The 23,549-nt window shown below is 37.6% G+C and overlaps 1 protein-coding gene across 5 annotated transcripts in view; it reads right to left on the bottom strand.

The window, feature by feature from the left end:
* Positions 1 to 23,549, bottom strand: part of PRKD1 (protein kinase D1) — a 289,465-nt gene that overhangs the window by 174,583 nt on the left and 91,333 nt on the right. The gene's annotated exons all lie outside the window — the stretch shown is intronic.

Raw genomic sequence — 23,549 nt, forward strand, 5'->3', positions numbered from 1 at the left:
GGAAGACTGGCAGCAGATGTCAACTCAGCGTCATTCTTCCTCACCCAAAAAAATTAAAATAATGCCCATTTCTCATTGTTATCCCTGCATGCCTACCCTTACAATTCTCAGCTTTCAGACAATCCTTAGGAAGCACAACTGATAAGAATTTTCTTCATAAGATTTTATTCTAGAAAAATCTTGGAAATTACATCCTTTATCTTCTCTCTAGTGTCATCTTGTTTGGGCTCACTTTTTCTGTTTTAATAATTTCAATTTTCTTGGTGCCCAGTGGCTTAAGATTTCTTAAATGTTAAAATGTCCCTATAAAATCTTAGGTTTTTTTGGACTGCTTAAAATACTTTTAAAATAAGCGTTGGTAACCAGTGAAAATACTTTTTGATAAACTTTCTAAAACCATAGTTTTAGATAACCATTTTAGAAATAATTAGCTTTAAAAAGAGTAAAGACAACTCAAGAGGGTTATACTACGTAGGTATATATATGTGACACATAAATTACCCTCAGATCTAGTTTCCTGATGAACTGTTTGTGCTTTGTCTCTTCCTTTTAAAAATATAAATGTATAAAGTTATATAATTCGATCACATTTGATATATTATTTCTACAGAAAGAAACACAACTTACTCCAACTCTTCATTGGTTTTGACCATTGTTTGTTAAAACTGATTTCTCCTGTTTTGAGAGAACTATATTGATAAGGGACTACAAGCTAGACATAAGACCATGAGATGTACCCACACCCAGGAAAATTATTCCTAAGTGACTAGTTCAGGACTATGTGTTTAATTGAAAACCAACCATTATGACCAACAATAAGTGAGCCACTGCAGCTCCCACCCACTAGGACCTCATATTTCAATCCAGAAAGACACAGACTCACACACATTCATAAGAAACAGTACACAAATGAAGCGTTAAGTTTCATGTGCCATAAATATTAAATTATAGAAAGAAAAGATCAATTGAGCTGAAGTATATGGGAAAAGCTTCCAAGAAAAGGCGAAATATGAACAAAGTCTTGAAAAATGGGATGTGGATATGCTCATGGGAGAATCAACCACAAAACCACATTCCCTAATTGAACTGTGCATGAAAAAGACAAGGGAATGGTAATTAGTGTGGTATGTGCTGAAGAGAATGAGATGTGTATGACCCGAGAGGAATGTGCTGGAAAGAATGAGATGTGTTTGACCCGAGAGGCTGGCCACTGTGGGAGGGTGAGATGGAATAAGATTACAATGGGCCTAAAGTGCTTGGCTTGAGTTGGAACTTAAGAGAGTGTTTCATGACTTTTTTCTTGCTTTCTTTACTATTAAATCATAGCTCCAGAAAGTGTACTTCAGTTCATTTTACAGTGGTAGTAATGAAGTAAGAGAGGAGGAGAAGTAGAAGAAAGAAGAAGAGGAGAGGAGGAGAACTTGAAAGTTTTACTAGTAATCATATTAGTGCTTACTGAGAGCTTACTGGGCCAGGCACTCTCTGAAGCATATTTCATGCAGGGGTTATGTCCTATGACCACCACCATTTACAGCTGAGAAAACTGAGGCCCAGCGAGGTTACGTAACTTGTGGGAATTCACAGAGCTAGTAAACTAGTAAATGGTGGAACCAGGATCTGAAACACAGGCAGTCCTTATTCTGCATTTTCTCATGTCATTGAACTAGATTCCCGCAATAACTATACATTTTACAGGTTATGCCCTTACATTGAAAGATGAGGACACTGTGGTTTAGGGAGATGAATTACCTTGCTCATGGTCACACAGTATAACATGGAACCAGTAAGGACGTGTGCTCATGTCCATCTGATTCGAAAGCTTCACAACATGTAGGAGATACTAAGGGAGTGTTCTAGGGTTCTTCCACATGAAAGCAGCATGAGCACAGTTGTGTGTTAGGAAGATATCTATGAAAGGCAAATCAGGGGAGAAGGTCATAAAAACAGACTATGTACCAAGAAGCCATAGTCATCACACCTGAAGAGATGAGAAACCGAGTGTGGCAAAGGACATTTTGAAGCATGAAATGACAAGATTTGATGACAGTTTGGATAGAAGAGTTTATATCATTAAGGGTTCTTAGTTGGAAGCAGCAGAAACAAATTCCATCTAATTTATGAAGAAAAAAATTTATTTAAAGAGTTCTGAGTAGCTTGTAGAATCTTGAGAGAACTGGAAAGCCAGGAGGTTCACCAGCCATGAAACGCTTCAAGTTATAGGACAGAGGTCCCACCACTGGACACTGCCACCCCAGTTTGCATCCCCAGCACTTCCAAAGCAACACACTGCTGGACACTTTAGGGCTCAGCGGCCATCACCTTCTCAGGAAACTGGAATTAGCACAGCTATAGCCCCAACTGCCAGAATGGCCGGGGGGCCCCTGCTGCACAAGTCCAAAGTCGCTCAGGCAGAAGGGATTTCCAGTTTCAGTAACGGCTGAGGGCTCTGCCTCAAAAGTTGGGGAGTCCCCAAAACATGGGCGGGTCTAAAAAATGACAAGTGTCCACCACCAGGTTAGAGTAGAAACATTTTTTCAAGTTCACTTTGTACATTGTGTATTCAGAGATTTTAGTTGACAGGAACACTTCTACAACGTAACCACAGAACGTGTTCCTACTAAAGTAACTTGATGGGGGAAAAAGGAGCAGTCAGCATATTCTTCCTGAAGAGTATTTAAAAGGAGACAATTGTATCATTTGTGAAAATTCTTGGAAAACGCACTGAGGTATGCGATTCAATTTGCTGCCACTTCTATAAAGTGGCCATTTTATATTCTTCCTCTTGGATTAAATCATGTTTCCTTTTGTCTTGTTAAGAATATCCATATGGTTTGTGGATCCAGAAATGCATCTGTGATAGATTCTTTATGCCTTTATATCCCTTGAGTACCTAAAAACACTTGTTCTCCTAAGACAGTGTATCATGATGCTCAGATCAGTTGAAAACTGAAATGCTACTTGTTTTGAGAAGGTTCTAGACAAAGGAGAAAAGATGTTGTCAGGGCTACTTGAAAGTACCTGTGAACATTTCTGAAGACTATCAGTGCTTCTCTGTCTTAGCCCAGTGTTCTGCTTTCAAGAGCACTTGAAAGAACATGTTCTGGTCTGATTCACAAATGCATTTTGGGTAATTTGCTTTATCTTGATGACTAGTTTAATGATGTCTCCTGAGTTTTGAGCATTACTAACAAGAACAACAACAAAGTCTTGAAACAACACACAAACCAAGATTTTATATTAGGTAGGGAAATGAACTGTAACTATGAATTTTTCCTCTGAATAATTTTAATGTTTAAATTGTCTTCTGGTGTATTTGGTTTGGGAACTTTTCTCTGTTTAATAGTAAGGATGAAAATTAGTTAGAAGTATCATCTAAGTATGCTGCATTTAAGATATATTATCATAAAAGTCATATTTGCTAATAATGTATGCTTGGCTGAGTGAGCAACCTACAACAAAAAGATATATATTATGGACACAGCCTACTATTTAGTTTTCATCATGCCAGCTGTAATGTAACAGAAGATTCCTAATTTATTCAACAACATGCTGAACATATGCCATAAATTCCACTAGGTCTTTACTTTTGCTTTTTGAAAAAAGGAGCTGATGCCTTTCATTGATGAAGATATTCATCAATTGATTGAGTTTAACAATCCCTGGAACTAGCCAGCCCTAGAGGATTTTTCTGTCTAATTTAACCTACCTACAACATCCCAATTTCCCAATCTCTATGCTTGTTTTCAATCTTATTGCTCATATTTCTGTCGAATGTTTTTCACTTGCTTAAAATTAAAATTATCTCTAGATTAAACATCTTTATACAGAACTTGGAATCAATGCATCATAGGGTCTTTATTGCCATACCATAAAACTTATGATATTTTATTCATTCACTCACTCAATAAATAGTATTAAGCTTCAAATATGTACAAGGTTCTGTGAACAAGACATATCTAGTTCCACATTTTAGAAGGATATACATATTAATCAACTAATTATGCAATCCCTTATATGATTGCAATAGTCACAAGTGTTGTAGAGGTGAACAGGATGCTATGAGACCGTATAAAATGAAGCTCTGACTTTGGGAAAGAGAGATGGGAGAAAAGTCTTCTCTGAGGGTTATTGGGAAAATTAAATGTTTGAAAAACACTTGGTCTGGGGCCCAGCACATAGCAGCCACTCAAAGAAGCAATGACCACGATGTTGATGAGGAGGATGACTACAGAACTAAAAATTCAGCTCAAGATCTTTCCTCCAGATCAGGCATGTCAGAATATATCATGAATAGAATCAGATGTGCTAGGAAAAACCATATGTTGTCTATTGTTTCAGGGATAACAACAAAGGGCCCTAAAGTTTGTGGCTGTCTGTTTCCCTGTCCTTAGCATTACTTTATCACAGAATACGCTCATCAGAGTCTTAGCGGTGTTTGCCTCTCCGGGATATTTCTGGCTCTCCTACTCAAAATACATTATTTGAGATCTGAATGGGAGTTGCCATGCGACTTTCTGGGAAACATAGGGATGAGTACAGGCAGCTCTAGTCATAGCTAGATCTCTCATTCCTCCAGCTTACATGAAGCCATTAAGAAACTTAGCATCGTTGATCTGTTCAAGGATGCCCTTCTGCATCTCTCCACATTCGTCAGTCATGGCTCCTGTTCAGTCTGGGCCATCTCAGTGAGCCTGAGCCTCAGCAGTCACTTGGAGAGTCCATGACCTGCTACTGTATCATCCACATGTGTGGACAACCAGGTGACTAAAATAGGATGACAGTGGCTTTCATGAATGCACACAGAAAAATAAATGTGAACCAGTACACAGCAATTCTTAAATACACACAGCAATTTTCTCACCATAGAGAAACTATTGTTTAAACCTTTTCTTCTTTGTAGTGAAGTGAAACTGTCCCTGATTTGCCTCCACCTCGTCATTTTATCATTTCAATTTTATACCATGCATTGTGAGACTGTCAATTCCTAAGCAACACTGTAGGCACTTTTGTATGTGTTACCTTGTTTAATTTTTTAACAGCTTAACTAAGGTATAATTGACATACAATAAACCACAGTTATTTAAAGTGCACAATTTGATAAGTTTTGACATGGATACACCACTGAAATCACCACCAAAATCAACATAATAAATATATGCTTTACCCCAAAGGAACTGCTATGCACTGAACGTTTGTGTCCCCCTCCCCAAAATTCATATGCTGAAGCCCTAAGCCCTAGTGTGAAATTAGGAGGTGGGAGATAATTAAGGAGGTAATTAGGTCATGAGGGTGGAGCCCTCATAAATGAGATTAGTGCCCTTATAAGAAGAGACAAGAAAGATGATCTCTCTCTCTGCCTTGTGAGGACACAGTGAGAAGATGCTGTCTCCAAGCCAGGAAAAGGGCCCTTATCAGAACCTGACCATACTGACACCAGGATCTCAAAGTTCTCAGCCTCCGGACTGAGAAATAAACTTCTGCTGTTCATACTGCTGAACAATACTGTTCAGGCTACAGTATTCTGTTCTAGCAGTCCAAACTAGGATAGGAACACACACACCACCTCTCATGCTCCTTTGTAGTCCCTCCTTGTGCAGCTCCTCCACACCCTCTGATTCCAGGCGACCAGTGATCTGCTCTTCTGCACCATAGATTAGATTGCACTTTCCGGAATTTTCTACAAATAGAATCATACACTATGTACTTTTTTGTGTGTAGCACCTTTTACTCAGTACAATTATTCTGAGATTCATCCATGCTGTACCTTAATATCAATACTCCGTTCCCTTTTATTGCCAAGTATTATTCCATTGTATGGATATACCACACTTGGTTTATACATTGAATCGTTGATGGAAAGTTGGGTCATTTCCAGTTTGAGGCTATTACAAACAAAGCCACTACAGGTATTTGTATACAATTCCTGGTATGGACATACCATACCAAGGTATAGTAAATTTCTCTTCAGTAAATACCCAGGAGTGGAATAACTGGAATATGGTAGGTATTTGTTTAACTTCTAAAGAAACTGCCACGGGCCGGCCTGGTGGTGCAGTGGTTAAGTGCACACGTTCCACTTCGGTGGCCCAGGGTTCACCGGTTCGGATCACGGGTGCGGACATGGCACCACTTGGCAACCCACGCTGTGGCAGGAATCCTGCATATAAAGTAGAGGAAGATGGGCACGGATGTTAGCTCAGGGCCAGTCTTCCTCAGCAAAAAAAACAGAGGAGGATTGCCCATAGATGTTAGATCAGGGCTAAATCTCCTCGAAAAAAAAAGAAAGAAAAAAGAAACGGCCAAACTGTCTTCCAAACTGGTAATATCATTTGCTATTTCTAACAGCAGTGTATGAGAGTTCCAGCCCCTTCATATCCTCACAACACTGGGTATGGTAAATCATTTTAATTTTAGCCATTCTAAAGGTGTATCTTGTTTAATCCTCATTCTATGAAAAAGATATATCATCTCCATGTCATACATCAGAAAAGTAAAGCTCTGCCCACATTTTCCTCCCAATGAGCTAAGTTACAAAATGTCCCCTCAAAGTACACAAAATTGTGTTCTAACATAAAAATATAAAACTTTAAAATGTAAAAATTCTTATGCCATTTACTATTATTATTGAACTTCATACTATTGACTTAAGTTACTAGTATGAAACTTAAGCAAATGAGCAAACAAATGAGTTTTAATCCCAAAGATAGAGTAGAACATGAAATAGGATTAAAAAAACATGAAATAGTAAAAAAACAGTAAAAAATCTTTACAAGATCAGAAGGTCCAAATTTTGTACTGTAATCCTATGGAGTTAGGCAGGATGATATACTTTCTTAGTAGAATTCTCAAATATTAGTACTATTATGAATGTTTCACATATCAATTTATCTTAAATCTTATTATAAGTGGTTCCTTTGTAGAAAAGAATTTTATTCAATATTTAAAGTTTCCAAAGCCAACACTGGCATAACTTGAGCTTATAAAATTTCAACCAGGATGCTGAAATTTGATGACCATTATAAGTAAGTCCAAAAAACAGGGAGGAAATAATTTTGCCATTTCAGTGACAGCACCAGCCAGGAAAATTGCTAAAATGTTGTTAAGTGCCAGAACGTGACATTACTGAAGAACTCAGGCAAAAAGAAAAGCTTTATTATCTATATGGAAACTTGCTACCAACTCTCAAATACCTGGACACAGCAATACGTGCAAAGAAAGCAATGACCTGATGGAAAGCAGACAGGAAAAATAATTCAAATTCACTTAGCGAGGTTTTAGTATCCAACATTAAAGTGCTGCCAATTTGAAGCCATTGCTTTAAAAAGCAAAATATTTCTCTAATGTTCACTGGACCAAAAGCTATCAAAAAATAAAATGCATTCAGAAACATACAGGAGAATGTAATGGCAATATAGAGACAGCTACAAATCAGATTCTTTTTTAAAGACTTCATACTGACATCATGAAAAAGATGTCAATCTACAGATTATTAGTGCTGCCAAAATTGGAGAAAGTTCTTGTGGTTAAAATAAAAGCAAAATATGCATAAATATACAAGGGTAACAAAAGACTATTTTTCGCTTGTAGGAGAACTGTAATTTTATTTAAATGGTAGGTGTTTCTGCAGAATAGAAAATGGAATTGCACTTAAAAAGACATCCAGTTCCATACCTCATATGTAGCAGTCATCTTTAAAACGTTGGCAAGAGAAAATGCCCACAGGAAAAATACAAGAAGCAAACTATTTTAAAATCATCCAAACTATAATAACCAAAGATACACTTCATCTGTTGACTTTTTTCTCCCTTTCAGGTAAATTTGAGATATGTTCTCCTAAAGAAAACAAAAGTCCCTCGCAAGAATCGATTTGTTCTAAGACACTTGTGTATCTAAATCCCACATTCTGTGAAGAATATCACAGCTCATCTCGTCAATGTGTGTTCTATGGGGAGTTGGGAGGTAAAAACACTATTTTGTTTGCACAATTTAGTTTCTTACACTTAAACAGGAGCAATGTTAAAATAACCATATCCATGAACAGTGGGTATTTCTGAGTCAAACAGGAAGAAACAAGTACAAGTTTGGTCTTTGGGGGTTTTTTGTTTGTTTGTTTGTTTTTAATTTCTTAAGCTGGGAAAAATGAACCAGGTCTCCAGAACTCTTCTCTGCAGCTACTGAAGCAGTGGATTTTAAATCATCTGCAGCTGCTGTCTAACCACAGAGGATGAGACACAGAATTTGATTAGATTTTTTCTAAACATATATTATTATTTTTATTCCATGTATAAGTGTATTTTGCATTAATAGGAGAGCTAAAGAGAGACAATAAAACAAGCAAGCTAGGGGAATACCTTTGCTAAACACAGCAATTCATGGACTGTGTTCTGAATTTACTAACAGCAGCTGTTCCCTCCCTCACGGATTTTTACTGTGGTCATTTTAAATCAAGCTTATTAGCAGTGTGCAAATTTCTGCTGTGCACGATGATTAAGTTGGTTTTGTTGCCACAAAATGCAGATATATTAACAGATATTTTAGGTTCAAATCCAACTTGTAACTTAAGGCTAACATGCTCGTTTTACAAAAGGGGGCTCAAAATGTCTAAAAGTTATTTTAGAGTATTTTCCAGCGTTATTCATACAAAACAAGCACCATGATTTATTATACACATTATGGTATATAGCGTAGTTTAGTTTATAAAATTATTGTATTCGTTTCTTAAGTAGGAATATGTAACAATTATTATAACGGGAAATTTAAATTAATGAAGAATTAAACAAAGCTATAAAGTACTCTTTCGACTAAACAGCATCTATAAATCATCAGGGTTCTTTTTTTTGGCCTATTGCTTTTATTCCCCTCTACATACAGACTCTTAGATTATTTATAATCATTGTGTAGATAAAATGCTGCACGCTGACTGACATTTACTTCAAACATAGTTGTTCATCAATTTATACTCTATCTTCATAATCGATATAAAAAATTTAGATACTTCTCTCTCTCTCTGCCACTGTATTTTATTTTGGGATTAGTTTCTTGAGGAAAAGTCTCAGAAATAGAAGCAAATGGTAGAATGAAAGGTATGGTCACAGTTGTACCCCTCCCAATACAATGATAAATTCTTCCAATTTATAATACTAGCAGCAATGTGTGCATTCACACTTATCTGAAAAGATTCATCTAAAATGGATTTATAATTTTTAGTTATTTAATAATTTAGTAGATGAAAATAGTACACATATTTATTTTAATTTACACTTCTGTAATAATACTAATTGAACATTTTTCCTTTCAACTTTGATATTTGTTTTCGTTTATATGAACATTTATTTTCATTCTCTGAACATCTGTCCTTTGAATATCACTCATACAATTTTGTTAAGTCTCTAAATGACATCAATATCAATTTTCTAGTCATCAAATGTATCAATAGTTTATCACACTATTAAATTTATTGAGAATCTAAACCAGAGAAAGCCACAAAATATCAACCACTTCACTTCTATTTTTATGTTTTTCTTCTATTTGTATATACTTTAAATATAACATTTATTTATTTATGTACATATATTTAGCCACTTTTAATCTATTTTATATATTAAATGTCTTCCTGTTTTTGAATCATGTGAGGTACAAGGAAAGTTTATCTACCTCTGTATTGTTATCTCAGTTTTGCAACATTGTGCATTAAATAACTCATGTTCCCATTGTATTCTCACCTAATTTTCATATAATAGATTCTAGTAAACATTTCTGGAATCTTTAACTTTTCTTCTCTTCGATATGAGTAGTAGCGGTGTAACGTAGAGAACGAGGATACATTTTGGTGACTCTACGGTGGAAATGAAGGACTCTGAAATGGCTTTCAAATCAGAGTCTTTTTCCAGTGGGAAATTACAGCAAAACTAACCAACTAGGTACTTATGATAAATACAATAATTTGGAATATAACTCCAGGTATTAAAACAATCATTTAAGATACTTAAAAGAACACAAAATGTTCTAAGATGCTCATTATTATTATTATTTTGGACATTTTTAGGCCTGAAAATATAAGAAGTATGCTGTGAACAGCATATTTAAATTATAAAATTCAACTTTTCAACTTGGTTAAAACAGTTAACTTTTTATTGGTATGTAAGAAAAAAGGACAACGTTTACAAAGGAAAGCAAGCAAAACAAACATAACTTACTAAAATCATTTTAAATGCATTAGCTGGTCATATTAGTATATGTGTTTCTCCCTTAACTATAAATGCTATACTCTTCTTTCATCTATTGATAGATAAATAACAGTGATACGCATATTTCTAACACTCTTCTAAACAAGCAAATGATTTCTCTGGCTAAATGATACCTTCAAATAGGATTACATGCTGGCATGAATTAGTTGGTTAGGTAAATAACCTTAAATATGAAATAGCAATCAAAAAGTATGCATAAAAATCATTTAAACGTGTATGCGGCGCTTTCCGGAATTGAGTGATTCTAATTTGCCTATCTGAAGTTAAATTCCCCAACTCCTGAATACGGAAATTAGAATGAATGTTTAATTATAACAATATCAAAGTTTTTAAGTTGAATTCTTTATTTTATCACCTTATAGAAGGCTTTTTCTTTCTGGTGGAAGATGCCTATTTTCTTTTTGGTGGAATATGGCCTCTTAAAAAATTTTTTGATGTAGAACCAGAAATTCCTGTAATTTCTTTTTCTTTTTTTTTTTTTAAAGATTTTATTTTTTCCTTTTTCTCCCCAAAGCCCCCCCGTACATAGTTGCGCATTCTTCGTTGTGGGTTCTTCCAGCCGCGGCATGTGGGACGCTGCCCCAGCGTGGTCCGATGAGCAGCGCCATGTCCGCGCCCAGGACTCGAACCAACGAAACACTGGGCTGCCCGCTGCAGAGCGCGCGAACCTAACCACTCGGCCACGGGGCCAGCCCCGAAATTCCTGTAATTTCTAAAATAGAAAAACTGAGTGTTTGGGAGAGAGTTCTGGGTAAAGGACATTAATTTGGCAGTCACTGCCCTATAAATGATATTTAATGTCATGAGACTGAATGAGATCCCCAACGATAAAAGAGCAAATCAAGAAGAGAAGAAGGCTAAGTACTGATCCCTGGGGCATTCCACCCAGAAGAGGTCTAAAAAAGGGGAGGAAGGAAAGAGGTGAGTCAAGGGCATCCAAGAAGATGCAGTGTCTCTGCTGCTCTGGAGAAGGTCAAGGAAGATGAAGACCAAACACTGACCAATGCACATAGGAACTTGGAGGTCACTGTTGAACCGGATCAGATTTCTGGTGGAACAGTGGGGACAAAAGTTGACTAAAGTAAGTCTATGAGATAACTAAAGGAGAAGCAGAGACAAATAGAGGCTTGCTGAGTTTGGTTGCCAAGGGAAACAAAGAATAGCTAGAGGGCCAAGAGAGGAGAAGAGGCAAGAAGGGATTTTTTGTTTTCAATTTTCAATTGACAATTTTCAATTGTCAACAATTTTCAATTAATTGTCAACAAAATTCAATTAACAATTCTCTATATAGTTCCCAGACAACATATTCCCTTAAGCCAAGTAAAAGCTCTAACGAAGAAGGCCATTAAGAATGATGACCTGGGCTAACTGGAGGAAAATATTTTTGTCTAGAAAACCTTTGACCTTCAGTTAGGCCAGTCCTACCTATTTTCAAAGTGATTAAGATGTACATGGATTCCACCTACACATGAAAAGCAACCGTCAAGTGCTCTTTCCCTTTCATAAATGATACTGGGGTGACGGGAAATCCCCTGATGGACCCTATTCTCAGAACAGGTGAAAAACCAAAGCTGTATCAGGTGGTACTTTAGGGGGGATATTAGTATGCCTTGTAAACAAATCGTTATGTATGCAATAAATTAAAATGTCTTTGGTGTTGATTGATTGGTCAAATGTAGTAAGTTTAATCAATAAAATAGAGCTGATTAAAAAGTTTTTTAATCAAAAAAATAGGTACAATGTTATTATCATCTGTTCAATTTGATCTTTAAAATGTGCTCTGGAAGGAATGGTTTAAATGTCTGTCTGAAAGCACCAGAATTGTACTGTCAGAGCAGGTAAAGTATGTAAATATAATCGGATCCTGCGCTAACCCCACCCTTACACAAACTTGTCACTAAGGAACAAGGTTTCTCAGAACACCTAAAACTCTTATGAAAGAGGCCACTTTGCTGTGATCATAATGAGTAATCAACTCAAACTACCCATGGGGGCCACAACCAATTGGTGCAGACTCTGTCCCATTGAGCCCAGGGATTCTCAAGGCACTTCCACCACCGCAGAGACCACACCACTGCAGGAGCAGCCGTTCACCTTAGCTTTCCTGCTCCTCCACCCCAACCTACCCAGGTACCATGACCAGGGCCTAGGGACCATAAAGCAGAATGGATTGCAACAGTACTACCGTTCACTTGGCATTTCTTTGCTGAAACAAACACAACTTTGAGGTAATCACTGGTTAATACGAAAATCCAGGTGACATATGGAAACAAAGCCTCACACTAAAATGTAAGCTGAACCCAACCAATATATACCAGTAACAGAGACATTCAATCAAGTACAACTGTAACTAGAGAACTAAATATCATCCAAGTCTCACCGTATATTAATACTGAAGTCATTCCAGAAAGCATCATGAAGATGTATGCATACTTTAATACAAAGGATCATCCCGGAACATTTCCAAGTTGTTATGAAAATGTCAACAGAAATTTTAACAATTAAAATGGACAAATATCAGCTTTCCTCTTTTGGAAAAATTTATGTCTTTGAAGACATGTCTGAAATGAAAATTTGCCCCTATAATTTTTTTTCTTTGAGAATTGCACTTTTCTGACAGCAATATGCAGTTCCACGCAGTTCCACCCACTTCCCACTGCTTTTCAGACTTATGTAGCAGAAGCGCCACCAAAATACACATACATATTCATAAGCTGTCTGAAGCATTAATTCCACACATGGCAATATATACTTGCATCTGTGGTTGGAGCTTCTAATTTGCAAAAGCAAATATAATGTGTCTAAAAATCTTGATGAGTGAGTCTTTCAGATTCAAGCCCAGAACATTAGAGATCCGCATATACATAATTTCAAGCGGCAACAGGCTTAAGTTTTCTGACTACCTAATATAATTCTCTCCAAGTCAGAGTGTCACTATATGAATATGATTATTGCCGAAGCTAATTTCTCTAATTTGCTTCTTATATTTATTTCAGCTTATAAATATTCATAACCCAAGTCCTCTGGTAGTGTCCCCTTCCACTAGTCTGAACTAAATTCTACTTGCTATACTATAAATCTATTTTCTCCCATTCTCACTTAGGAAATGGCTGAGAAAAGTGGTTTGCAATATCTTTTCAAAATAAAGAAACAACATCCTAACCTTTCTTGTTTTTTCAGGGTACAATGGTCTAGTGGTTGAAATATTGACAATAAAATATTCAAATCATCGTCCACATCACTGATTCGTTTTCATTTTTTCTTTTCTTCTTTCCTCTTTGGTAATTATCTTATCAGTAGTCAAGCCGATCTACTTCCTCTGTCCTTGAGTTCCAATTTTGTTCCGGTTGCTATAAATGAGCAACTCTTCCTTTCACTCCTCTTTCTTGGGTAGGGGTACCTCCATGATGCGGCAGCTGCTTAAGGCAAGAAAAGCCCTGGTTTGCTAATTCAGAACTTTTAAGCACAGAAATTTGCACATAGGTGCTTGACAAATAAAGAATTAAAGAACTGGCATCAACCTAGAAGCACACAAACAGTTTGCAAGAATCAAAGTTGTAGACTTGCTAATTTCTTGGCAAATTTCAATACGACAAAATCTTTAAAAGGTGAAAACCTCAATTAAACAAGTGATTGTTTTAACATGGTTAACCACGTGACATGTTAATGATTTGACTTTGTAAATCTTGGTGAAAGAAAACAAATTGCTCCTTACTACAGTTAGGAAAAGATGACATATTACTTTGCTTGGGTTTTCATTTTTTGTTTACTTGTGTTGATTTTATTAATCATGCCAGTGGTTCAAAACCGACACCTGAAATTGCTCAGGGTTTCCTGAGGAAAGCCTACTGCCAGAGTTGGAGTTTTGTTATTTATAGCACTTATTTTCTTCTCCTAAAAGGCTGTAGTAGCAAGGATTAAAAGAGTTTATTAAAGAATCTTGCAAATGAACATAAAATGTCTAGGAGCCCAACAACTTTCTTCGGCGGCACTGTATTCTCTTATTGAGTGGCTGTGCAGTTACAAATGTATGTATCTTCCAGAAAGACCCAAACTATTAGCAGCAGATCCTCATTATTTGCGAATTCTGTATCTGAAAATTCACCAACTGGCTAAAATGTATTTGCAACCCTCAAAATCAACATTCACGGTGCTTTCGGGGTCATTCAGAGACATTTTGAGATCATTCACAGAGTGGCAACATTTCTGAGTTGCCCAACCTGCACATCCCCAGCTGATGCTCTGACTTCTTGTTTCAGCTCTCATACTGTAAACAAATGTATATTCTTAGTCTATTTGGTGTCACATTTTTTGTACTGTGTGCTTCCTGTTGGTGTTCTGGCTGTTTAAAATGGCTCCACAGCATAGGGCTGAATTGCTGTCTCGTGCTCTTAAAGGTAAGAAGGTTGTGATGGGTCTCATGGAAAAAATATGTGGGTTAGAGAAGCTTCATTCAGGCATGAGTTATGGTACTGTTGGCCATAAGTATATTAAACAAGGTGTCTTTAAACAGAAACACACATAAACAAGATTATGTATTGACGGGTCAACAAAACTGTGACCAGAGGCTGGCGGGAACTAACCCTGGATGGCCCCTAGGAGCAATGGCTCGGTGTTTGCTAATTCAGTGTTCGAAGAGACTTTGTAGAACATAACCACCACCAACTGTGTATTTCCAATCCATCTGGCTGTGATATACCACCCCAAGGAGAGGCAGCACTGGGAGGAAAGCACAGCATTCACATTTGTTTCAAACTTTGTTCCAAGATTTTGTCCGTTTCTATTTAATGAAATCTGTATTTTAGAGTTGAGGTTATACAGTGATATCTCTGATTTACAGCAAACAAACAAACAAAAAACTTAACTTCTGTGGATGGACCATAATGATTTTGCATCAAATAATGAAATTACTTTTCTAATGCAATCCAAATTCCTACAATCGCTACTTTTTTTTTCATTTTCAATGTCTTCTTATTTGGAAAGAACATGTTTCAGCAAAATATTTGACTTGCTCTACCTTATAAAACTGCAAAATAAAATTCTGAATACTGCAAACTCTACATATAGACAGATGCTGGCGTCAAACAAGAGGGGAAAATACTGGGGCTTGTTTTTGTTCTTTTTGTTGCTGGATTTTCTTGAAAGAAAAAAGTCTTTAGCAATTTTATAAATCTTTCCCTGGACAGCTATCACATGAATATCTTTAGGTTGTTTCAGCCTCCTAGTTCAGTCACTCTGGGAAACAACATAATCCCTCATCGTTTTCCTTGCCACTCCACGCTTGCTCCCTACCTGATACGACCTCTGGTACCAATCCTACCTTTGAAAAAAAGAATTACTATAGGCTATATAGATTTTATATTTATAATATTGTTTTAACTTGGGAATTTAAGATGATGCGATAAACACTTTTTTGTGTAACACTTTTGTCTATTTAATTGTCAGAACCTGTATCAGTCAATCAGCCAATCAGTATGTTTTTCAGAGAAACAGAAACCAATTGCATGTATATGTGAGTGGGTGTGTGCGTGTCTGTATTTATACACATAAATGGCTCACATGATTGTGGAGCCTGGCAAGTCCAAAATTATAGGGCTGACAGGCAAGCTGGAAACTCAGGCAGGAGTTGATGCTTCGGTCTCGAGGCAAAATTTCTTCTCAGTTTTTGCTATTAAGGCCTTCAACTCACTAGATGAGGCCCACCCACATTATTACTTAAAGTCATCTGATTGCAGATATAAACCACAACTACAAAATACCTTCCCAGCAACACTCAGATTAGTGTCCCACCAACAACTGGACACCACAGCCTAGCCAAGTTGGCACATATAACTAACCATCAAGTATCTTAAATCATAAAGTTGCCTCCAATGAACACCATAAGCAATAGAGAAAAAGAACAAATTGAGGTAACAGTCCTGGGTTTAAATCCTAGCTGTTTGACTAACTGTGTAATTTTAAGGAAATCACTTTTCTTCCCTAAACCTCAGTATGCTTATTTGCAAAACAAAAGGAGGGGGCGGTGTATTAACACTTACTTTTCGGTAGTATTGCATGGATTTGATGAAGACCTTAGGGCAAACAGTGAGTGCTGGTACTATGTTATTAAGATCTATATCTTGAATAACCATATTACAGATGCTAATATATTCCTTGCACATAGTAGGTCTTCCATAAATGTGTGTGGAAGGAAAGAACAAAGGAAAGAAGGAAGAAAGAAAGGGAAGGAGAGAGGGAGGGAGAAAAGGAAGAAAAAAATGAATGAATAAATAAGTAAATGAAGGAATGAATGTCAAAGTTCACTTCTGGAAAGAACAAAGTCACCGTACTTGAGACTACAGAAAAAACAAATGAGAATAAGTATTAGTCCCTGCTTTCAAGCAATTTAGTAGTAAATAAGGCCAATTTGCAAATAACCATAATACAATCATATTAAGAAAGATACAGAAGTGACTGCACCTAATACAAAAAGCATTTCAAGAATTCTGGTGTAAATTCAAACAAAAGGCACATTCTGAGACTACGAAGGTCAAAACCAGACACGTGATGTATGAGATCAGCCATCCAAAGACACCACAGTAGATGGATCTAGATGTGGTTTCGTAGTCCTGGATTACCTTACCCATTAATTGATAAGATAGAGTGTTGCTAAATTTAAATGAAGTTAAGAAAGCAACATCTTTAGAATGACACTATGGGAAAGGAAAATGTAAAGGAGAAGTGTAATTCAGTCAGTTGGGGTGATGGATAAGAGAGTCGATACCTGAAGATCCATCAATGTTTATATCAAATTATCCAAGGAAAAGAGCTTATCAGGTGACCCAATAAGTCATTGAAGTTTTCCCATAACCTAGACGGAATATCCTTCAAGACCAACCAATTCCTTATGTTCCAATTCCGGGTCAATTTAGCAACTTTGCAGTTACTGACTCTGCTTCGCAGGCATCTTACTATGAAGAGGTAATACACTAGGAAAAGCACATCGCTCACTGTGGATTGATTGGTAAATAGGCATTCTAGTTCATAAAAATACTTTTTGTGAATTTTATTAGCAGGGGTTTGCCTTCTAGGAACTATAGCTACTCTAGCTGGAAGGAAAAAATAAAATTTCTGGAGCTTAAAATTTGAGAACCAGAAGCTGCACCTCAGTGAACCAGTCACGTGATTGACAGGCCACACACGACTGCCCTCTCTGTACTCCTCGCCAATGGCGGTCTTTGAGACACACCTGTATGTTGAAGGCTGAAAGGACCCAGAGGCTCCAGAAAAATTATAGAGGATAAGTATTTTAATGGGCAGAAATTGTGAGTAGACCATTCCAGACAGAGAGAGGCCTTAGCAAAGGTTCAAAGATGGGGAAACACATTGTACATATCCTGATTAGCATACACAGTCCAATTTGATGTCCATACATAGGAAGACTGAACGAGAAAACTGTAAAGATAAACTACCCATTTAGAGTACTTTAAAAAGTGACCAGGTTGGAAAACGTTTGTTATTTTACTGGCAATGAGAAGCCACCAAGCTTTTTTTTTTTTGAGCTGGTGAATAAAACCATTGTAATTCTACATTAGCATAATGAACTTGTTAAGCACACAGTAGATATCTTTGAGGAGGGAGTAACTGGTCCATGAAGTTTACTGCAACAGTCTACATAGGAGGTGATAACAATATAAGCTAGAAAGATATTGTTGGAATTCAAAACAGAGCATGTGAAGGTGAGACCCTAAGGGAAGGACAGTCATTGGGACTCACTGAGCATCTGACTGGATGTGAAAGGTGAGGGACTTGGAAACCACCTGTAGTCCAAGGTTAGGAATTCAGAGCACAAGAGTGCCACTGAGAAAAATACACATGCCAAGGAACAAAGCAGACACAGGGTAGCAGGAAAGACAATGAGGCTGGGTTTAAACAATGTGAATTGGGCCTTAAATAATGAACCCGGGTGCAAATGTTAAATAGTAATATTAAGAGATTCAAACCATAAACGTAAAATGATATTTGCAAGTTATGGAAAAGCATATCAATAAGTTTAAAAAAGAGCAAATGTGAACACATCTAACAAGTATTAAGGAGAGGAAGGGAACATCAAAATATACTAATTAGTCCTGGAAGTTTTCATAAGACAAAAGAGTTTTGAGCAATATTTTCAAAAATTTGTAATATAAAAATAGGATCAAAACAAGGAGAGTACCTTTTCAGTGGTGACACAACATGGAAAAAAAAGCTGATATTAAATATTTATTAAACAATTATACTTAAACATAGTGGGAATTTTTCTGAGTGAAAATAAAGCTAGTATATATTTATATATAATGATACAGACCTCTTATTTTTAAGACAAGCTGAATCTCAATTTTTCCACAGATCTTTTTCTTTCATTTTTATACCCATATTTTGCAAATTTAATAATTTAATAAGGCATATAATGGATGTCTAACCAATATATAATGTTTAAATTATTGTTAATAAATATATTGCTTCCTTGGTTTCCCTTCAATTAAAAATATTAGCAAAGTATCAATGGAGAATTTCTATATGAATCATGAGCAAATTGACTCAAGTTTTTAAGGACTAATACATCTAAATTGCAGAAATATTATGTTTTGTTATTTCAGGATTTGAGCAATTTATAAAATAATATTTTAATTATTTAAAGGTAATGTTTGCTTATGACTGAGAGAGCTCATAGTCCAAAGGTGGAAACAGAGGTACACAAATGATTACAGTATGACTCGTGTGATGGACAGTTTTATGTGTCAATCTGGCTAGGCTACAGTACCCAGTTATTTAATCAAACACTAATATAAATGTGGCTGAAAAGGTACTTTGTAGATGTGATTAATATTACAATCGGTTGACTTTAAGTAAGGAGCTCATTCTCAATCACCGGGGTGGACTCATCCAATGAGTCAAAAGGCCTTAGGAGCAAAATGGAGGTTTCCTGAGGAAGACAAGATTCTGCCTCACTGCTGTAGTATCAGCTCCTGCCTAACAGTTTCCAGCCCGACAGCTTGCCCAATGGATTTCAGACTTGCCAGCCCCTACAACTGCATAAGCCCATTCTTTGAAATAAACTTCTTTATACACACACATGCACACGCACACATACACATCTTACTGATTCTGCTTCTCTGGAGAACCCTGAGTAATATGACGTGATAAACGTCACGGCAGAAGTATGAGCATACCAGGTGAACAACCTGTGGAGCAACGGAAGGTTCCACAGAGGCCATATCACCGGGTTGAGTCTTGAAGCCACGAGGCAGGGAAGGGAATACAGTGTACACCAGGTGGAGGGACCAGGACGGTCAGAAGTGCAGAGGTTTGAGAGCATCAAGTGTTCAGGGAAATGCCAAGTGGTTCTCCCCAGCAGGAACTCCAGGTGCACATAGAGAAAGATCAGAAGCTCTGTCTGGATGAGTCAAGCTCTGTCCATGGGGAAACAAGAGGCACTGGGGAATTTTAGTTGAGGGAGAGACACGATCGGAATTACATTGTAAAAAGATAGATTTTGCGATGCAAAGTATGGGAGACAGGTGATACCAGTCTTATATTTCTGCTGTCTCTCTTTCTGGAGAGGCAGTAAATGTTATGGAAGCTCAAGTAAATTCTACCTTTTTGTAAATAATTATGATTACAATGATAAAGAATGCATGGTAGCTGAGGGAGTTGAATGAATTAACACATTCCATTTAGTGGTTCATAAATCAAACTCCAGTCTAGCAAGCTGAGTCTTCACTTCACAATCACAGCAAGCTGGAGCTGTTCCAAATGTTCCACCCACCCACAGGGACAAATGTGCACAGAAGACAAGGCAACAATCGAACAACACTGTTGTGCACGGTTTACAAGACTAAACTGTTCAAAAAGCAAAGTTCTCCAGCTCATAATCTAGCACTTTTGGTCCTTTCTTGACAGTTGACAGAGATACCAAGAATCCTAATACTAGCCTGACCCTTCTGGATGTGGTCTACCCCATAAACATATCCAATGCCTCCCCTTTCCAGAACCTTGTTTCAACAAAGCAATATTCAGAAAACACCAAGAACACCAGACTCTCGGCAAGTACCTAACCAGCATAGAAGCTGCCCAAATGTGCTTCTTTGTGCTCCCTTCTCCATACACCATCCCAACTAAGAAAATGCATCCTAATTCTTAAAACAGAGTTACCACAGCAACAAAGTGAACAGTTAAAAAAGCAATGAACTTAATCAATGCGAGTCATTGTTGGAAAGATTATCCCTTGAGACAAATCTCTCACTGCTAAGATTATTGCTATTTATCTAAAGTGTTTTCTGAAAAGGTAAGAATGAGTGACTGAGGGCTTCAGATCAATGAGGTGGGTTTTATTTTCTTTCAATGAGCTAAAGCTCCCAGTAGACCTAAGCTACACTCTTAATCATGACATTAATCGATAACAATTACACCCGAGAGGATGCCAACATAGGTTTTCCAGGAAATCTCATAGGGCTTAAAGTGCTATTCTTGTAGAAGGAGTCAATACGATGTGTTGTAAAATAGAATTCAGGGTGGTTTCTTCCTATTTCTCTAGAGCCAAGTTTTGGTGCTCTAGACCCAGAAATGTTAGCATAGTGCTTCTCAAACATCAGCGTGCTTAAGAATCACCTGGGGATCTTGTTAAAATGCAGATTCTGATTCAGTAACCTGGAGTGTGGCCTGAGATCTGCATTTCTACAAGTTCCCAGGGGATGCCCATGCTGCTAGTCAAGGTGCCACCCTTGAAGTAAGCAACGCGTGGGAATACATTACGGACTGGTCAGGAGAAAGGGCAAAAGGCAAGCACACTGGCAGAGGGATACGTAAAAAAAGAGGGATTTGACCATAAGAGAGATGCTACTTCCAGATCTTCCGCCTCAAACTGCCCACCTTGGAAAATGCCTGAGAAAAATGGCAGTACTAAATCTACCTTGAAGAGTAGCATTTTCCAAGTGTATTCCAAGGGACCCTAGTTATCTGGGATATTAATAGGCATTGCCAGAAAAATAAGATGCTAATAGGAGACTCAATGGTCACAAAACTGAGTTAAACAAAACTAAGTAATAATAATGGCTAATATTTGTTAACCACTTACTAGGCATTGTTCGACCTACTTGCTATGGAATAACTCATTTAATCTTCACAGCCACTCTATGAGGTAGAAACTATATCATCACCCCCCTTTTACAGATGTGGAAAAGAAAGCAAGGAAAACTGAGTAACTTGCCCAAGGTCACAAGGTTGGCTGGGGAGTGGTGGAGCCAGGACTCAACCCCTGGCAGGCTGCCTCCTGGGCACGGGCTCTGATCTCTGGAACATAAGCTTCCCAGGGTTGATGGGAAGTATGAATCACAAGGTGATGTAAGTTCTTGTATGTTGCCAATGAAGGTGAATATGCAACAGAGGAGAGCGGAGAACTTAAAAGTTAGGGCAAGAGAGAAAATGAGAACAAGCCGGAGAAGGGTAAAATTAGAAAATGGAAGTAATGTTTGCAGGAAAAATAGATTTAGAAGAGCACACTGGGTGAGGGAGGCATCCTCCACCCAGACGTGGACGCAATGAATGAAGACTCATCGGCAAGGAAACGCCCAGGAGAGGGAAGCGAGTCAACCTGCAGATCGCACGAACCCCAGGAGGACATGAACAGTTTACTTCCACCAAATATTCTAAAGTGCACTCAAAGACCACAGAGTCCTGATTATTCTTACACTAATTACCTAATTTACAGATTGTCTAGGCCCCTTGCTGGGTCTCTTTCTTCTTCCTACAGGATTGTTTGGACGTTTTGCTTCTAATTAGCAACTTTGTGAAAGTGAGTAGGGAGAAGAGAAGCCGATTAAATCAGTTTGGTTTTTTTTTTTCTTATTCAGGGATCTAGCAATAGGTTTGGGGGAGGGAGGTTAGGATGTGAAACTAATGATGAAAATACATTCTTATTAATCCTGGATGTCCATGAACCCTCTTTGCCTGGCATTCACATTGCCAGGGGAAGAAAAAGGCTGAGTGGATGTGTCTGAATCATGTAGTCTGAATCAGAAACAGCCAGCACATTCTGTAGAGTATACTTCAGGTCAGGCAGAACTATAAACAAAGTAGGGGTTTGGTTAGATGAACGCTGGGAAACAGTTCAGATTGTTCCGACAAGCATTAAAACAAAAATTGACCTTGGACACTTGTGACATTCACCAATCCCTAATGCAATATACATGCAGAGATGCTCATGGAAAACTCCAGGCTTGCTTAAGGAAAAGAAAAAACCTTAACTGGACACAAGGAACTGCCTTTCAGTGTCTTGAAATGGCCAGATGTGCAACTGTATTTACAAGTACCAAAATGAAGGTGCTTTTTTCAAATGAAACAAGAGAGGCCACCGGATTGGAACGTGTCCTATAAAGGGTGCTTCTTCACCGTCTCCTCACCCCACCAGCACTACTGCCTGGGATTTACTGAGCCCCTCTGTTCGTAGGGCTCTGAGGTGAGGCAATCTAATTTTATTATGCTAGTACTTCCACCTACATTTACAAACTTCTCAAACATTTTAATTTTACCTCAACGTTTCCCATCAGCATGCTCCTTTTTATAAGAATCCTTTGTTCCAAGACACAAATCATATCCCTTTGAATTCCAGATGAAAACATTTTAGGGCTTATTTACGATTGTATTTCAACAGACATGTATACACACGTAAAGCAGTTTCGATCTTATTTAAAAATACACTTCAATAGGTCTCATTGTGTTGATATTAGCAAGGCACTTAAGAAAATGCTTCCAGGTGGCAGGCACCTGCTCCGGCTTTGAAATACCAACCTCAAAACCTACAGTCAAGCACCAAAATGGGGAAGAGCAACAAACTCTATATTTCAGCACCTAGCAGTTTTGGCAGCTCATTTGGAACTGGTTATTGCCAGCTGGGCATTTTGCCATTTCCTTGAGGCAAAATTAAAGTGGAAGATGCAAGGGTTTTATTGTAATTTTCCACCACATATTTATATCATTATGGGTTTTGTGCTGCTCTAGTCCCCACACAGTCTCACTGAATATCTTCTTATTATGTCACTGAAATTTGAAGCAAATATAGGATGATGCAGTGAAAACAAGTGGGCACTGTGTATAGTAAATGATTGCTGAAGACAACACTATGCCTATCAGAATGGGCTACATAATTTGCAGGGCCCTGTGCAAGATGAAAATGCGGGGCCCCATGTTCAAAAGGCAGAGGAAGAGTACACTAAAGGTACTAAAATATCAAGACTTTTCCTTTCCTCTGCAGTTTCTCTCTCAGCCTGCCATGGTGTTGCTCAC

This window comes from Equus asinus, chromosome 2 (genome assembly GCF_041296235.1).
Source record: "Equus asinus isolate D_3611 breed Donkey chromosome 2, EquAss-T2T_v2, whole genome shotgun sequence".
Taxonomy (NCBI): domain Eukaryota; kingdom Metazoa; phylum Chordata; class Mammalia; order Perissodactyla; family Equidae; genus Equus; species Equus asinus.